General features: G+C 37.7%; 1 protein-coding gene across 13 annotated transcripts in view; it reads right to left on the bottom strand.

Annotated features, from left to right (window-relative positions):
• PLEKHA7 (pleckstrin homology domain containing A7) overlaps positions 1–17,349 on the bottom strand; it is a 151,608-nt gene that overhangs the window by 76,943 nt on the left and 57,316 nt on the right. The gene's annotated exons all lie outside the window — the stretch shown is intronic.

Here is a 17,349-nt window from a genome sequence, read left to right as displayed (position 1 = left end):
TACTTTTTTAAAAGTACTTGCAGATCACAAACTACCTCAATCCATAAGATAATTACAGCATTACACTGCTCTAGCACCACAAGCAGCTTATTGATAAGGTGGAGGCCACACGTTTCACTTCTATCCATCACATTCAATTTGCATTCAGTCAAAAATAAATGGGGCAGACTGGACTGGCAAGAAATTGCACGTCCTTCAATAGGCAAGTGACAACGTAATACACACAGCACAAGTCACAGGCCTTTTCCTAAGGCAAACCATAAGCAACCAAATTCCAGCAACTAAAAAAGTTATGTAAGCGCTATGGGGATTTTCCTTGTGTCCTAATCCTCCACCAGTGAGATGTTATCTCCTGCTCCCAGCTGTTCCCTGGGGCTGGAGTACAGGTTATTCCAGCTCACCAAAGAAATATCCTGTCCTCTTCTTCACACAATAACTAGCATTATAACTGCATTATAATCATATTACAATCATGTATATTATATGCATGTATAATTACACAACTTTAATAATCATGATCAGTATACATTCCTAAATTCAAGAATCAAAAATTAACTGACCTGTGAGATTCCAAATGGAGAACGCTTTCTAAAATGAAGACATTCAGAACTCTGAATGTGGGGCATTAGCAGCAGTTTTTTCTACAAATTAAATCTCAGTGGTATCAATTAGCAGATTTCTCAGGAAGTAATTAAAATGGGATTCTCAATTCAGTCTTCACAATGCTGTTTCTATTGCAACCTCCATAACACAATAGACTTTTAGAAAACTTTTCCTGTTACATTTTCTGAGAGCCTGCATTTGCAGTATTATTTTGTAAATGAGAAGCTTCAGACACTCGTATCTCCAAATATTATAACAATGCTGCACACGTATTGCTCCAGGCTCTCCCACTCCCCTTCTCTGTAAACTATTCACCTCCAAGCAGGATTTTCCGTTTGCACTACTTTTAGTTCAACTAGTCTGTCATACCACTGTGATCACTATAGAAATCCTGAATTAGGATCAGACAGACTGCACAGATGTATTTTATCTCCCAAAAACCAGCTGAAGTTCAAGATGCATCCATATCCAGCTTTCTAAAGAATATTTTACACTACCTTTCCCCAGTCTTCATTCACAGGAAGCTATCAGGCATCTGTAACAAGCTGGCACCAAAACAAACAAAGATAAAGAGAATGCAGTCCCTTGAGTGACGGAATAACATTGCTCTTGCACAGTTTCCCTTCCCTTGCCTGTTTCCTTCACCTTTGTCAGAAATGCCTTTTTTTTTTTCCTTGTTGCCGAAGGGTCATAATGACCACGGAAGTAAAACCGCATTAAAGCATCTCAGGACTTCCATTGTAGAATTTCTAATCTACAGCAAACTTCAACAGCCAGTACTTCTAAAAGGCATGAATAAAAGGTATTACAGCTGAACCCATTTAAGTTACTTACACATCCTCAAACACATGAATTAGAGTAGATAAGACTTCCAGATCACAGACTAAGAATTACTACAATGCAAGTAGCAAACTACGGACTATGGCAGAACTTGGAAGATGCCAACTTTTCTTGACTTGTGTATGCTTTTGTCCATCGAGTATTTTGTATTTATTTTAACTGGCAAAAAGTGTGTTTTCCTACAGAGGACTGATGAAGGAAGTGGGGTAATAGCAGTATCCGATGGGAAATATGGGTGTTTTATGTAAAAAGCAAAGATTGCATCACCTGCTGATTGGATCAAAAAACCGGTGTGCTTCATCCTGCATACATTCCCCATGTTAAAAGGAGCTTTGTTTTGAAATCTTTCCTTTCGTTTGTTTCTTTAAATGACAAACTTCTGCACGCATTTTTTTTTCTCTTTCTCCAAGACAAGAAGACTAACATCACACATTATTTTTTCTGAACCAGTGCACCATACATTATTTCAATTAAAATGTTTAGAAATGACTTCTCACACTAGAAAAACTCAACACTTATTTTAACACCTAGTATGTCTGTAGTTTGAGTTACCTCTCCTTTTGTCTGTATGTAAAGGATTTTTGCAAAAAGACATCTTAAAAAATCAATACTTAAATATTCTCCCAGGATGATCAAAACAGAGAGATAACCTTATAAAATGAAAGTCTCCTTATAAAACACATAGGAAACAATGACATTTACAGCTTGCAATGAAGGGAAAAAACACTTCAGCGCTCTTAATGTATTGGGCCTCATTTTTAAACACCACTTTTCATGTAAGAATTTACTCTAAATCGCTGAGCTCATGAAGCTACATACCAGACACAAACAGAATAGTACTTCAACACCCTTACTTCACTTATTCCTTGGCAAACAGAACAGAAATCTGGCAGGGCTTACCAGGGGTACAATGACAGCTCAGATCTAAGACGCTTCACAATCACTAAGAAAAGTCTGACCAAATTTGACTGAATTCATAGTTATGAAGAAAATTCCATAGCATACTCTCAAAGACCTCTCCTCTACAAACACAGCAGTCCTTTAGCTCTCCAGTTGTTCCAGTTAATAGTCTGCTTAAAGTATGGCTAACTAGGTTTCCTGAACTTACATGGTCAAAAAAGAAAATTAAAATTACTCCCTTTTCCTGCTGCTTTTTACTAACAACAAAAATAAACAAAATATTTACATAAATATTTAATAAATAATTAATATATATTTACTTGTAATAATTATTTAATAAATATTTACTTGTACTGTTATATAAATATAGACATACACACGGTTTTAAAGAGTGAGCACATGGGCATGCATGTGTATGCACAAGTGCACATACTTGAGGTTTTCATTTTGAGACCAGACACAGGAGGTAGACACATGAGTCCAAGCAGCACTATCAAGACAGAATGAAGGAGTTAAAATCCAACAGACCTGAAATTCATCTTATTATCAATAAGCTACTGAGATATCAGAAACTCCTGTGAACTAATTTGTGCTTGCCAGTGTTCAGAAGACCACAAAGTCAGGCAGCCAGGCACCGCAATGCACCACAATGATCATGTGTAATTCTTATTTCAAGGGATCTTGAACTAACCTGATGTCACTAAATTCTATACATTTGAAATGAAAGCTATATTTAAAATATTTTTCCTGAAACAACTCCCAGAACTTAAGAAAATAATCCCAATTTGAAGTTGGAAATACAGATAAATGGGGTGCATGTAACCAGGTTCCTGCTCCATATGTGAGACCAACGCACTTGTTAGCGCAGTAATACCTAAGACGAAGCACAGTTTACAAGCACCCTTACAACTTGCACATTTTACTTCCTTGCCATTCTTAAAATCATGGAATTAATAGAGGTAAAAAGTCATGTAGAGACTGCAAAATCAAGAATACAGCTTTTCTCACTAAATGCGTAATGCCCACTATTCAGAAATGGGATTCGCAGAACCTCTTCAGACTTCAAAAAGCAAGTATAACCCTAAGGCAACTTTTCCAGCGAAATCCTACAAAAATGAATTTATAAAACATTTGTACATGCAATGAAGTTTTTATAATCCAACACTACTCTATGACAAAGGATCCATTAAACCTTGCCACCTGAAACACATGACAAATCACTAAAACGCAGTAACATTATATATACAGACTGTACATGCAGGCATAGGAGGTGCATCTTCTAGGATAAAATGCTTCCATACCCATGCTGTGAAAGGAAAGCGTGCTAGAGAGGAAAAAAAAGAAATATAAAGGACTTGTGGGACACTGAAAATTCTAACAGTACCAGGTAGCACTTCAGGGAATTTGGTCCTTCTGATGAAAGCAGGCCAAGAAAACAGCCACTAGCAATGATACTTCACATGGTTATTAAAAAGAAGCTTCTGAATCAAAGTCATCTAGACAGTACTTCCTTATACAAAAACATTAGGTTCAAGAAAGATGCTCTGAAAGCCCAGAACCGAAATTCCATTTTGTCCTGCAATCCCCTCTGAAAGATCACAAACATCAATGCTAGAACTCTCAGCAGCAATTGCTCGCTTCGGAGCTGTCGCTCAGCTGTCCCTGAGACGACAACAAACCCCTCTGCTTCCCTGGAGAAGATAACGGGAATTTTAATTACTGCCATTCATTCTGCTGACACCTTGAGTAAGACAAAGTTCTCCTCTACAGAAGTACAGATACCAATTTAAGATTTCAAGAACAAGACGAGTTTTCCCTCACACATCTTTATATTTTTTCCCACATTTATATGTAACGCTTGCTATTTACCAACTACATTTGTGAATATGGGTTATAAGATGGCCATTGGAACTCTCTCCACGTAAGTGCAGAGCGAGTTTTGCAAGTCACCTCAGTGGGGAATCTCAGATATTTATCAGGGACTAACTTAGCCAAGTATCATCCCGGAGAGTTTACTGCAAAAACCTGTAGGCAAAGCTGCAGAAGTGGTTTCTCATCTCTTTTTTCCAGCTGCTCCCAACAGCATACAAGATTTTAGTCTTGGAGAAAAATAAAGACAATGTTCTTTTAAGTGACTGGGTTTTGGTTTTGTTTAAATACTATTCTGCATGCTGTTTTGAGAAAAATAATTGTGTCTCTGATCCTGTAGATTCTTAAACATTGCAAGGCCATTCATTAGTCACAGTATGCAGAAACGAGCCTGGGGATCAGAAAATATTTTCAGTTCACTGATAAAAATGCATGAGGGGATAAAAAGAGGAACACTTGGTGGTAATTCTTCCTGATGCTACTACAATACACAGACCACAGGAGTTATTTAGTTTAACCACACAGCAATGTTTTTCTCCAACGAGCTGGCAAATGGATACAGCTTGATAATCTCATAGTTTGCCCTTAGTTATAGCACATTTGGAACATCAGGTTAGATCACTGAGCAAAGAGATCATTCCTCTTTTGATACTCATCCACCATCAAATGTCATATTGGGAAATGTGAAAACAGAAACTCATGCAATAGAAGAATATATACATTAAAATCCAAAATGGCAGAAAAATTGTATCTGGATAGATTTCAGAGTAATCACTTTGCTTAGAAATTTTATTGTAGACAAATAAGTGATATGAATCAATTGGAAATGCAGTTAGATTTCCCAGCCACAACAACAAAAACTTCTTCCTTTTAATATTAAGGATGCTGGCTTACGGCACAAGAAAAAAATGGACCACTAGGCATGGAAGTTTAGGTAATGCAAATAAATTCATACAGAATGTATGTATCAATAATACAATTGGATTCTTTACAGAATATGTGAATAGATGACATTTTAAATCCCATGCTTGAACAAATAAAATACAAAAGTAAGTTCAGAGAAGAATAAGGCACAACAAATGAGAATGATCTCAAATGTCCCAGGACACGAAGCTTAAATGAAAACTTTGAGTGTGGATTACCGCCATCGTGATGAACTGCAACACACACACACACACAAAAAAAAAAAAAGGAACAGAACAAATGTGTAGAGGAATAAAGAAAAGTTACTTATTCTGATATTACAGGATGTCCTGAGTAGGAAATCTACATTCAACCTAGAAGAGTCATCCAGGGAAAAAGTTCCAAAACCAACATTCAAGGAGAACACATGGGAAGCTTTGATACTGAGAAGTTTCAAGTTCAATGTGGAGAACAAAACCACATTTTCAACACAGTGAGAAAGGAAGATCTTCATATCAATGAAAAGACAGTATTACATGGAGAATGACAAATTAATTACTGGTCTTTAAAAAGTAAAAAGGGTGAAAGGAAACTTAAAATTTTGGAAGGAAGCATTAAACTCAGTGTTGGAAGAATTAAACTCCAAATTAAATACAGTTTCATTAACACAACAAATACTTAATGAGCCTGGCCAAACTTACTGAAAATGCCACACTGAAGGAAAGTACTTCAGAAGTATTTCAGAAGCCTCAAATCTCTCTAGAGCTAGCATCTCAACAACTTCTGTGCAGGAAGTGATCTAAACCACTAAAAGAAGAGGCACAGGTGGAAAAAAGCACAGTGCATGCTGAATGGTCTACTGCTGCTACATATAGTACTTAATAATTTCCAGTCTCGGCATTTAATTTCTACAAATTGGATTTCTACTCACCTGAAATTCTTGATCAAGGACATCATGTCTATTGTCATCCAGTATTCTCAAAGGATACTTAATGAAGTAGAAAGGACTCAATCCAGTAGAAAGGACAAAGAGTAGACTTGACTACTCTCAGAAAACACAAACCTATTTTTCTACTAAAAATGTCCTTCTATGTAGAGTTAGTGTTTAATTACTTATTATTATGAGGGCAAGAAATGGTAGTGAGTCAAAGCCCTTTATTTCTGCATATTTTTCCAAATCATGACCAAACAATGCTGAGCGCCAACTGCCTTCCTGAAATGCACATTTAACAAAGGCAAGTTGTGACACAAGTTTATCCATGCAATTTAGAGGCTTCTACAGGAAGAATGTTCTAAATCAGTACACATACACAAACTCTGCCATGTATGCTGGTTAAAAAGAAAATCATATAAATAAAAATCTATAGCACTAATAACCTGTATTTACTCTGTTTAAACCATCATGCTATAGAAGTTAATGGTCAAAAGCTGTAGAGTCTTTATCACGAACATTGATTTAAATCAAATTTCCTACAGGGACCAAATGACTCTGGGGGACTAATGGGATTATTTAAATCAGTATCTTGAATCCAGACTGGGCTGGTAAGGACAGTAAATCACTAGCATGTAGCACCTGGATAGAGGGTTTTATGAAATATTAATGTAATCAATCCTTACCACAAAAGCCTCCAGTGATACAAGTTGCCAGTATCACTTGAGAAATCCAAGCCTTTTTAAGAAGTGTCAGAATTTGCTATTTATCTAACAGCTGATCCCTCATAGCATGCCCTATTAGGAAGAAATACATAGATGCACAAGTTACTTGTGTTATGTGAAACCAAATCTGCTAGATGTAGGACATTTCACTTCAACAATGGGTAAGATTTTCTAGCGTAACAGATAAAGATCAGAATTCAAGATGAAAAATCCACATTGTGATACTGCCATTAGAGCTATCAGTAGCCATTAGAGTGGTAATAAAAGCAATGAGATTTATGCACATATATTTCATAGCTATATTTTCCTGTTGATACTAAAATTTGTTCCTGTTTAAGGCTTAACCAGCAGCATCACAAGCCAGGTGAGAAACTGGTGGTCTTAGTTCCATCGAGAACTGGAACTTTACTATATCTTTTAACTAACTGAAAATGAAGCATTCCCGAAAGCCACATCTGAAATAGAGGAGTAACTATTCCATCCTGCCAACTCTTCCATCCTACCAATTCTTAATTATTAGCTTAAATCATTCTAAACATTTTGCTGGCTATTGTCAGCACCTGGACTTCCATTTTAATCATATACTGGCTACATAACACACAGATGGTGTAAGAAGAACGATTTTGTTACTGCAACCTTCAGCTCTCCTGTGCTCCAGGAAACGCAGCTCATCTATTAGCAACAGTGGATTCTATTTGTGCTCTGCCTCACTTTTATATCAGATTCTTTGAATTTTAAAGTTTACTGATAAAAGTACAAAGTGATGGAAGCTAGTATCAACTACCAATAGTAAACTAAAAAAAATAAGCCAGTAAGGGATTTCAACTCAAAAGCCCTTATGTTTGGCAATCCATCCAATCGTATAAATGCTGCAATTTGTACTACGTACAGAAGACGAAACTTCTGTGGTGTCAGAAAGCAAAACACTAGTTTTACTACCGAAAAGATGTAGTGTCTCAGAAACAACAGCTTCCAGATACCAGTGATATTAATATTAACCAGGCTACCTACTTCTAGCCCAAGGGTTACGGAAACTATTTCAATCATTACCTGGTATTCCAGAAAGATCTTTATAAGAGCTTCCAAATTCACAAACATCGGGATAGGTTATACAAGGCAAAGAGTATATTTGAGCAAATTACAAATACTCGATTTAAAAGGGTGCAAAATTTCAGCATGAGTTATAATTTTGATTAAAGTAAGTTCCAAGTTAAAATTATAACCAGGTCTTTCAAAGTAGCAAACAGAAAAATGCCGCATTTTTAAGGTGTGTTCTATACTTAGTATATCTCATATTTAGAGGAAGAATTCTTCACTTATTTACACCACAAAATTATTTGCCTCAAACATTTATTCAGACATACTATTTGTTTCCCTCTTTTTCTTGTAAAAGTCCTTTTTGCCTATACATTCGCAATAAACTGTAGTTAAAAAAAAATCCTTTTCTCATTACTAATCAAATAAAACAAACAAACAAACAAAAAGAAATCCTCAAGGAGTTAACCTGAAGATCCTCTCAGTAAGAGAGCTCCTAGTGATTGACCGGATGACCACATGGACATTTACTGTCAGATTAAACTTCCATGTATTTTCATATACTAGCACTGCAACTTAGAGATCCTTAAGGGCAGTAAACAAGACTACACAATCTTTGAAACATACTTTACCTTTGCAAAGCACCAGTGCCCTGCAAGTACATTACATGGGATATTTTCTGAAAATATTAATTCAAGGCCATGCTGCAGCTTTACAGACATCTGATACAAGGATTGCAAAGACACCCAGTCTTAAAGGTGTCTCCTATTTCACTTTCTGCCCTTTCTTTATAAAAGAAAACTTCCTCAGATCCTGCATACGTGAGAATTACCCGTACAAGAACACAGCAAGATGTGCAAATGATGAACCTGAGCCCTATCATGATGACTTTGAATTCAGAATAAATCAACAGCAGAAAGGAAGCAACAGATGCTATTTGGAAACAAATGATGATGTTTCAAAAATAACGGCCTTAGTACTAAGGGCATAGCTTGGACATCCAACTTTTAAAGATGGATACTGTCAGGTGCAGAATTCAGAGCATCAGATCTTAACACCATGGTCCCAGGTACTTTTTTAAGGAAAGGCTGGGAAGTAGTATATTAATAGCTTTACACTGTCCAAAAGGGGAAGCTTTCTTTGAAAACTAACTCAACCTTCTGAGCTGTGTTTCTAAACTCGAATCACAAACCCCTGCACAATACACAGTGACGCCAGCTGGGCTCCAGTCAAAGCTGCCAATATTTCGTCAGGTTGTTATGAAGTATATCAACATGTATGGCTGGGATCCAAGGCATGTCCTAACACTTACAGATCTCCACTTCCATATTAAACTGGGCTTAACACGCTCTGTGTGATGCAATGAGAAGCTGAATAAACTGTCAAGAAAAACAAACAACACGTGGGTATGCACAACTGGAAAAAACAACCAGTAAGATGCAATAGTTTAAAAATAACACAGCAGAGAATGGATTCATGTATTAGAACTATACTTCCTTGGTTTAAAAAAAAAAAAAAAGAAGAAGAAGAGAAAAATAGCAGCACTTAACAGGACTAACTAGCAGGGCAACAGCATTGCTTCAAACACTTGGCAGTTCCTGGCCCATTCAGGACTGATGTAGCAAAGAAAAGCTGCCACTTATGACATATCTGTAATGCTTCTAACTTCTGGAAATTCCCAGTCATAATACAAAAAACAGAGGTTATGGGGATATGCTTGTGAACTTGGAGAAACCACGCTCTACCTAGGTTTAAGGTGAATACAGAAGGATGCCATACCAAGAATAATTTAATGGATGCTAATATTGGTAAACTACATACTGCAATGATTTGAAAGAAACTTCCTATGTAAACTACCCAAACTTACTACCTGCAAACATCCAACAGCTTAGGCTTCAGGAAAATTTGGGTTTAAAACTTGGAAAATTATGACATTTAAGCAACTGAGGTTTTGTGAACAGCTTGTGCTTAAAAAGAAGGGGCTTGTCTCTAGGAGTTTTTAGCATCTGAAATACAGCAAACCATGACCCAGCGGGGTGACAGTGGGCAGAAAAAACAGAGAGAGAAAGCACAATGGAGTGAAATTAAGGGCCATGGTGCATAGCAATATAAAAGTTTACATTAGCAAATCCACTGCAGATTTGTCTAATGTTTTCAGTGCATGGAAATAAGGCAGACCTGACAGACAGACGCAATAAATCAATAAAAGAAAAACATTCTGCCAGTGAAGGAAAACAAAAGACTCTCAGTAGGTATTAATAGATCAGGACTGCTTTTCGTCAATTTGAACAATTCCGAATTGTGAACCAAGATTTTAGGATTACAAGTTGACACAGGCCACGTACTGAATATTCTGCATTTTACAAGATTTATTATCCACCTATGGTAACACAATGAAGGGAGAAAATAAATCTGCTTGTAAGCTTTCCACGTGATTTTCTTTGTGGTCGGAATCTGAACAACAACTTGACTGCATCTTTCCTCATCCAAAAGCAACACCAAAATCGTTACCGCTCTTCAGACATCACACAGCAGCTCACACCAGCCAGAGATAAAGCAGAGGGGTACCTAGCCGACACATCTGAACATCATTCTCATTAAAATCCAGTTGACCTGCAAAATAATATACATTCATTTCTCTAATCCATGTACACCCACGGACTCTTTTCAATAGTGTGAGCAACTTGCGATGGAGAAACCCTTGAGAAAAAATGTTTCTAGATCTCTGACATCACCTGGAACCCATCTTTCCTTGCATCATGCCAACAGAAATCAGAGGCAGAATTAAAAGACTTCGCAATTACAGGCAATGCTCTAACATTGTCTTCTATTTTCCTTCAGGCATCTTTTCAAGCAATGGAACAGACAGGCTGTAAGAAAATAAAGGGAAACATTCTAGCTTTTACCTGTAAGGGGAGAGGAGGAGGGAAAGGAAATCAGTAAAAAAACAAATCTGGCTGAGAAAGACAAAAGATAATTAACTTTACAGAACAGTAATAAGTGAATAATTACTCTTACACACCGAGAGTTACAAGTACCATAAACTATGGCATATTTCAAGTCTATAAGTCTTACCTACCCAACAGCAGACAAATGTAAAAATCATTTCTACTACAGCCCCATTTGAATAGACTTAAACAGAGGGAGTAACCTGGCAAGAAACCAGAGTAGGGACAGAGCTAATGACATGTCTTTAAAGCAAGGAAGACAAGCTTGAACTTGATGCAGTAAAACAGGGGAGCCAAGAAACGGATTTTCTGAAATGGGTGATGCATTTAAAGCAGTAGGTAAAATGTGGATTACTTACATGGGAATAAGGAGAAGAGGGTAAGGAGGAAGTGCTGTAGAGCACTGAGAAGCTACAATCACCCAGCAGTGATCAGGAGTCTATCAGGAGGCTCTGTAAATCCTTCGGAAATAGGGACACAACTTCAGCAAAGGAAGGGGCAGCAATGTGTGGGTACGGTTGGAATTTGGGGCGTAAAAGAGAACAGGAGGGATGATTTACCCCATAAGACAGTGATAGACACAGGGAATACACAACTAACATCACGAATGTCACAGCAAGCAAAACATAATAGTAAAGAACCCAAGAGTTTCCAAGGAAAGAGGACTAATGCAGAGAGCTGTCTGTAAACGACACGGGTCTTAATTTCTGACAGAAGTCTGTTTTTTCACTTGGGGCAAGTCATATCTCAGACAGATGTACTGGGGAAGCAGGAACAACCTTGGACACGATTATGTACTGCCTGGCACCTCCCCACATGAGGTTACACTCTCAGCCATCACAATCCTCCCCACTACCATGGCACGTCTTCAGCAGATTATTATTCCTTACCTAAAGTTATGAATATATGAAACCACTGAGAGCTGAAAAACCTGATGTAAATTTTAAAAACGTTAGCGGCATCGGTATTATCTGCATTGCAGCCCTCTGTTCAGTGCACAGAGGCATTTGCACATTTGCATGTCAACAGGACTGACCGTCTGTTTCAAGTGTCTTTAATTTAAGATGGCTCTCCTCAGCGCACGAGAAAGCGGTAGGCTATTTTTGAAAAAAATCTAAAAACGGAATGCGTAAGTATCCATTTATTGAGTGCTCAAATTTACACTTATTTTCTGCAGGAAAATGTCCTCCAAATGAATTGCAGGACTCACAAAACTGGATTAACAATGTCATATATTATATACCTGTCAAAATAACAGCATAGAAAGTGAGACTAAATATAATCTACACCTTATTTGAATAGATACTATCTGTATTTAACAATTTGTTATAATTCAAATATTAGCTGACACTTATTAAAATTTAAACACAAATCACTACATTGGTTAAAATGTTCCTATGGTTAATTATTTTAAAAATAACACATTTAAGCTACTGCAATGTCCTCGTTTCTGATTTAATAAGAAGCTTTGAATCTGCACAAAGAAGAAACTTGCAAATTTATGCCTTAGAAATTTTCCACCAGTGCTTCAACTCCAAACCAAATTGCAACCAAATCCTATACTTCACATTTCACTAACGACCAACTGGAGTGCTGCACGAACCAGGACTTTTCAAGGACCATCTTTTAAATTGTATGCTTATTACAAGTCAATGTCTCCTTTATTTATACTGGAAAGAAGAGTCATTTCTCTCCGGATTCATTTTCTAAAACACGCTCAATGTTAGTTTCAATATTTATGTTCAAAAACAACGTATTAAGAGCATAAACTCTCAGCTTTGTAGGATGGCTCTTTGATGTTCATTTTGTTGCATAAGGACCTCTGAACACATCAAGTAGATCTCAGAAAAGCTCATGGCACATCCCTGTAAGGTTTTCTAAGGGATCCAAGAGGTATCCAGGCAGTTTCACCTCTAAGAGAAGTAATCACAGTGTAACTCCTGGGAAGCGTGCTATTGAAGTGAGAACTGTAATTCCTTAGCTCAGTTCTGTAAGTAGATTAGTCAACTGCTGAGATAGAAATGTTAATGGAAAGAAGAGAAGAACTGGACAGAATTCGGAACAACCGGTATCGTTCAGAAGAACAAGGTGGTATATGTTTGCACCAGCAGAGAAATTTTCAAATTTTTTTCAAGAAAGAAACTGCCTTTTCACGCTGAAACCCCCAGAATAATGAAAATACAAAATATTACATCAGAATCTCAAGACATTTTCTTGACACTAGATTTTTTTTTTATACTGAAGGATATACTAGAAAATAGCTGTTAGAAGAAAAAGTAACACAGAACTTGTTGTAACTGGTTCTGCTGGCCAAATATCAATGTCATTAGAAGAATTACCATTACAGTTTTGTGCACAAGAGCCTGAAATACCAGATATCACAAAATAAATACAAAGAAATATTCAAAGTTTCAGTAAGAATTAATTAGGAGAGTAAGAATTAAAATCAGAGCTATTACGTTGAATCATATGCAGTTTACACTGTTGCCTTCTTTTGAGGAGGATAGCAGATAGCATTATTATAATGCTCCCATTTTTCTTCAGAGTTCCTCTTTTCTGACAGAATGATTTATAATGAATTGTTGCAATCTGCAACCGCATTAATCTGATTACACCCTTACCGCCAAGTGTAACCGGAGCCATGCTACGAATGTGGAAAGAGACTTGAGGAGCCAGAAAGTAACGTGGGTTAAGCAAGTGACATGCATGCCTACAGAAGGCAGTATCCAGTACACTTCAACAGAGGTGAAACCAGTAGCCTTCCACTGCAAACAGTCTTGCAAGTGCCCAGTTCAACACTGGTACAGCATCGAGACCCTTGCAGTTTCCAAATCTGTCCTGTAGATCACAAGGGAGCCACATTTGGGATAATTGACCTACCGGCCACTTGCAAGAAGCTGGGGGTTTTCATTTCCCATTGAGATCTGACAGCAGAGGGGAGATTAAAAGAAGTGAATAAAATACACTAGGGGGAAAAAATGGGGAGCAGGAGATAAGAAGAGAGAAGAGACTTCCCATAACAAAGACATCTTATAAGAAAAACATTCTTACCTAGCAGTATTTTTCAAAGGAAGCACTTGAAAGTCGTACAGGAACTGCAGCCCATACCTTAATCAACATCTCCTACTCCCGGTTTTGTGCTTGTATGTCCTGGACAAAAGTTAGAGGTGGTGATCTTGCAACCTGCCACGTCTTTAACAGTTTTCCTACTATTTTGTCTTCTCAGAGAACAGCCTGTACTTAAGATTTATTCCCTGCAAGCAAAACTCTTTTTCAAGTTCAATCTTGCTTAATGAGTTACTTTTTATTACGTGAAGCTTTTTAATGCGTTGTTTGTTCTGTCAAGCCCAAGTAACTGCTGACATTCTAATCATGGGGCTCCTTGGAAATTTTTTTTGGTTTGGTTTGGTGTGATTTGTTTAAAAGCAATCTTTATATTTGCCTGCAAAGCAACTATATAATATTTAAACCATTTTAATATAGAAACAGCCTGCCTGCATTTTAAATATTGTAGAGCGTAAAATATATAAAACTTTCTTCTTCGTAGTTTGATTATTACCTCTCAAATATGAATTTAACCTATTCTTTTTTGACATAAATGAGATAGCTAGTTTGAGCAGCACCAGCTTTCTTCATCAGTTCTTTCCAAGTCCTGAAAAAGGATTATCTAACCAAAAAGCAGACACCCATCTCCCTCTCTCCAGTATGAAAGCTACTGTTACTGTAGGCATATATAAAATCAAATTCTATGGGGAAACAGCTTCTACAGCCAGCTGGAATGTAGCACACCATGTTCTTGCATTTATTTTGTCAATAACTTTGCCCTCCCCTTTCAACTCCTATTCCTCCTACAGGGAAAGGGAATGGCTCTGCACAAAGAACAAAAAATACAGGAAGTTTTGCTTAACTGATTTAATTATTCCAAGAAAATGCAACTGTAAATTCTGGTCATATGCATGCATACTTCCAAATATTCAGAACAGTTGCATTAAATAGTTACCCAGGAGCTTGGTTCATGCTACCAAGCAAGCAAATATTTTAATATAATTTTTGTCCTTCACTTTATTCTTGATTGCTCTTTGCCCGACCTCATTATTTCTTAGAGATTTTAGTTCCACTAAGCTTTTCAGATTATGCTATAAAGGAAGCTCAGTAATTGCTTTGTTTCTTTAAAAGCACTGGCTTTCTCCTAAGACTCAGCAACACAGAGGAATAAATCTTGATCACCTCCATCTAACATACAGCAGTAAGAAATATCTTCTGTTAAATTTAAAGACTTGATGCTAATTAAATACCAACATTTGAAATGGACAGTGGCTTCTTCCTCTAAGAAAAAGCAGCAGATTCATGCAGCAACATCTCTTTCCCTTTCCACAGTTGAGCGCTGTCAGGTTGTTGCTTAGTTTCAATTACAACAGCTTACCTAGGACATCGCTATGACTGGCTGGGACCTGCAACACTGCATTTTGAATCAATGCACAGATGCAATTGACTCATCTTCAAGTCACAAAATTTCAAATTTTCCTTCTCCCCACTGAACAGCTATCTTTTACTGATTTATTTATTCAGTATAACAGCACGTGTAACTCAAGGAAGTCTTGATAGGAACAGCACCCTGTTCCTGTGAATAGGGTTTCCAGCACGTTCCCTAGAAGACAAAATTCCAGCATTACAAAGGGCTGCAGAAGGCTCTGATATTGGTTAGGCCAAAGGACTATGCCAGACCTAACAAACCCTCAAAAATGTTTTGCTGCTTTGCATGTAGCTACTGAAAACAGTAAGCTCTCCATGTGATGCAGAACAAACATGTCTTGACCTCTATGCATTTGTGTCAGAAACAAGAAGATTCTGTCTGAAGAGGAACTTTGCTAAGAGCATCAGTCCTCCAGCCCAGCTCCAGCTACCTTCCAGCAACAGCAGCGTTTGCTCCACCGCCGAGACAGGGTTGCGTTTGCATTAGCTCACTTCTCCGCATGAGGACAGCTATGTAACTCCTCCTACTCAAAAAAAACACCTTCTCTACTCAAAATTATTTTTGATGCGCCTTTTTTGAGGCCAACACAAAAATCATGATCATTTTGCAGGGGATTCTCTTGGCAAACATGGCTAGGACACTAGATCTCTTCCTTTTCTCTTTGCCAAAGGAAAACCTCATAAGGCTACCACCAAGGATATCTTCTGGCAGCTTAGAGAAATGAGAAATAGCAAATGTTCTTACAGCAAATGCCTCTTGCCTTGCCTGGGTAACCGGGAGAAAGACACGAGCATAGTCTTTGCAAGTCCTTCCAGAGAGAACTTTGTTCTTAATCTCTACCGATTAAGCTTTATGTAAAATCGAAGAGCGATAACCATATTTTCAAAGACTATTTTTTGAATAGGCTCAGTGCTGTCCTATATGAAATATGACACAAAACTAGCATTACAACAACAAGCAGCTGCAAAAATGCAAGCTGCCCATCCAGTGCCACCCCAGCTGCCACAAGCAGGCCATATGCTGCACCCCCTATGTTTTGCGCTGTGCCCTGGGGAACGTTTAAAGTTTAACCACCAATACTAACATTACACTTGCTGCTACTTTTCTTAAGCTACAGGAATCGTAGATGGTAATATTTTCTTTGTAATATTTCTATATTAAACAGAAAATCTATAAAGAAAGATCAGTTACTTGCGGAATTTTTTCAGTCACACAGAATATTTTCTATAGCTACTGTCCAGATCAGCTCTCTTATGTCATGCCATGAAAGAATCAAGAAGAAATTTGTTAAACTCAACATAAATGCTATTCTTTTTTTTTTTTTTTTTTTCCTAAACATGGAAATGTTCTTCAGAAATCCCGATTCTGCACTGCACAGGTATCAAAAGCAAGTTACGATATGGCTCAAGAACGCAGTCACCTGGACGAGCACCTCAATTACGCAGTTCCATAACTCAGAGCTAGCCCACAGACTGAGCCACACCGAGTGACCTTGGGGGCCGACTGCAGCTTGGTCACCTCCAAGATGGAGTATGAACAATGCTACACGCAAACTTTACAAAAGCACACATGAACAAAATGCTGATTGCATGCTTCTCCAAAACAGGCAGGCATCAATACTTCAGACCACATCCACTTAAGTATCATACCAATACTGTTACTCCTTATGTGCAACAGAAAACGTAACTAATTCCAAACACCTCTAGAAAATGAAGCTTGTCTACACAAAAGACAAAGTTTCATAAAGACAGAGCCTCTCCAGACCTCTGCTGAAGACTTTGGAACCGCCAATTTCCTGCCATCCCAGATGCAAGCCACATCCGATTAACATGACTCCACCAACGTACAAACTTCACATAACGTATACTAATCGACCCCGCTCCAGACTGATCATAAAGCATTGACGGTAAACAGTAGTCTAGCCGCTGATTAATTTTACTGGAAAAACTTCACTCACCAGAATATAACCACTAACAGAGAATACAAATCCTAATTCAGCCCTCTCTCCGCAAAGCATATTGTGCCCCAGTCAGAAAGGGCCGTGTGTTACTGTGCTGAAGGAATATTCCGCACCTGAGCACAAGCTCTAAAATGACTGCAGAAACACTGATTTGACATAGC

The sequence above is a fragment of the Cygnus olor genome, chromosome 5 (assembly GCF_009769625.2).
Source record: "Cygnus olor isolate bCygOlo1 chromosome 5, bCygOlo1.pri.v2, whole genome shotgun sequence".
Taxonomy (NCBI): Eukaryota; Metazoa; Chordata; class Aves; order Anseriformes; family Anatidae; genus Cygnus; species Cygnus olor.
Note: the sequence above shows the minus strand (reverse complement) of the source record. Positions and strands in the feature narration are given on the sequence as shown.